The sequence below is a fragment of the Nerophis lumbriciformis genome, linkage group LG16, assembly GCF_033978685.3.
Source record: "Nerophis lumbriciformis linkage group LG16, RoL_Nlum_v2.1, whole genome shotgun sequence".
NCBI classification, from domain to species: Eukaryota; Metazoa; Chordata; class Actinopteri; order Syngnathiformes; family Syngnathidae; genus Nerophis; species Nerophis lumbriciformis.
This window is the reverse complement of record NC_084563.2, coordinates 732,501-735,000: the sequence shown is the minus strand read 5'-3', so window position 1 is coordinate 735,000 and position 2,500 is coordinate 732,501. Positions and strand designations below refer to the sequence as shown.

General features: G+C 30.0%; 1 protein-coding gene across 2 annotated transcripts in view; it reads left to right on the top strand.

Annotated features, from left to right (window-relative positions):
• The window catches only part of LOC133617340 (uncharacterized), a 46,688-nt gene that overhangs the window by 17,049 nt on the left and 27,139 nt on the right, over nt 1-2,500 (top strand). The gene's annotated exons all lie outside the window — the stretch shown is intronic.

The window sequence follows — 2,500 nt, the reverse complement described above, 5'->3', positions numbered from 1 at the left end:
CTGATTTTTTTTTACACTCAATTGTTTTACACTCATTTTTTGATACTGATTTTTTTTTACACTAAATAATTCTCCACCAAAAAATGTTCACAACATTTTTCTGCACACATTTGTTTACACTGAATTTTTGTACACTGATTTTTTTTTACACAAAATGTTCTGCATTTAATTTTTTTACACTTAATTTTTATGATACTGAGTTTTTTTTACACTGAATTTATGTACACTAATTTTTTTTACACTAAATGTTTCTGCACCAAAAAAAATTTCACACAATTTTTCTGCACACATTTTTTTTTTACACTGAATTTTTGCACACTGATTTTTTTTTACACTCAATTGTTTTACACAAATTGTTCGATACTAATTTTTTTTACACTAAATGATTCTGCACCAAAAAATGTTCACAACATTTTTCTGCACACTTTTGTTTACATTGAATTTTCGTACACTAATTTTTTTTTTTTACACTAAATTTTCTGCATTTATTTTTTTTACACTTTATTTTTATGATACTGAGTTTTTTTTTTACACTGAATTCATGTACACTGAATTTTTTTTTTACACTAAATGTTTCTGCACCAAAAAAAAATTCACACAATTATTCGGCACACATTTGCACTGAATTTCTGCACACTGATTTTTTTTACACTCAATTATTTTACACTTATTTTTGCATGTGTGAAAAACACAAACCTATTTATTATTTTTTTTAGCTTTTATTCATTATTGCTGTCTTTCAATTGAAGTGGAGTGGTAATTAGTTTTCTTTGCCGACCCCCTAGTGGCCACGTTAATTACTGAAGTCAAGCCCGTGACTACGGCAGCAGCTTTCCATTATTTTATTTATTCGTTTGTTCAAATTAATTTAAAAAAATGAGGGGAAAAAAAAAAAAAAAAAAAACCTTCATTATTTTATTCTTATAAATGCACATTATCAACTTTGAAATTACGATTTTACTATGTCTGCATTAAAAAAAAAAAGAAGTTATCTTTTCTCTGCATTTATTCATCACATTACGCACACACACGCACCACCGCTCTCATGTACGCTCTCTTACCTGCAGAAACTATGTCCACGCATTTCACAGTTCTGGCCTCTCCATGCAGTCTGGAATTGTATTCATTCTTAGCCAATTAGGTTTAAATATACAAAATTAGCTAAAAAGCTAGCATAAAATGTTAGCATGCTAATGCTAGCATGCTAGTATAAGAGACACTAGCATACTTCTAAGATAGCGCAGAGTATCCAAATGCATGATTTTTAGGTTTAAATATACAAAATTAGCTAAAAAGCTAGCATAAAATGTTAGCATGGTAATGCTAGCATGCTAATATAAGAGACACTAGCATACTTCTAAGATAACGCCGAGTATCCAAATGCATGATTTTTCGGTTTAAATATACACAATTAGCTAAAAAACTAGCATAAAATGTTAGCATGCTAATGCTAGCATGCTAATATAAGAGACACTAGCATACTTCTAAGATAACGCCGAGTATCCAAATGCATGATTTGTAGGTTTAAATATACAAAATTAGCTAAAAAACTAGCATAAAATGTTAGCATGCTAATGCTAGCATGCTAATATAAGAGACACTAACATACTTCTTAGATAACGCCGAGTATCCAAATGCATGATTTTTAGGTTTAAATATACAAAATTAGCTAAAAATGTTAGCATGCTAATGCTAGCACGCTAATATAAGAGACATTAGCATACTTCAAAGATAGCGCCGAGTATCCAAATGCATGATTTTTAGGTTTAAATATATAAAATTAGCTAAAAAGCTAGCATAAAATGTTAGCATGCTAATGCTAGCATGCTAATATAAGAGACATTAGCATACTTCTCAGATAGCGCCGAGTATCCAAATGCATGATTTTTAGGTTTAAATATACAAAATTAGCTGAAAATGTTAGCATGCTAATGCTAGCACGCTAATATAAGAGACATTAGCAAACTTCAAAGATAGCGCAGAGTATCCAAATGCATGATTTTTAGGTTTAAATATACAAAATTAGCTGAAAAGCTAGCATAAAATGTTAGCATGCTAATGCTAGCATGCTAATATAAGAGACACTAGCATACTTCTAAGATAACGCAGAGTATCCAAATGCATGATTTTTAGGTTTAAATATACAAAATTAGCTAAAAATGTTAGCATGCTAATGCTAGCACGCTAATATAAGAGACATTAGCATACTTCTCAGATAGCGCCGAGTATCCAAATGCATGATTTTTAGGTTTAAATATATAAAATTAGCTAAAAAGCTAGCATAAAATGTTAGCATGCTAATGCTAGAATGCTAATATAAGAGACACTAGCATACTTCTTAGATAACGCCGAGTATCCAAATGCATGATTTTTAGGTTTAAATATACAAAATTAGCTAAAAATGTTAGCATGCTAATGCTAGCACGCTAATATAAGAGACATTAGCATACTTCTCAGATAGCGCCGAGTATCCAAATGCATGATTTTTAGGTTTAAATAT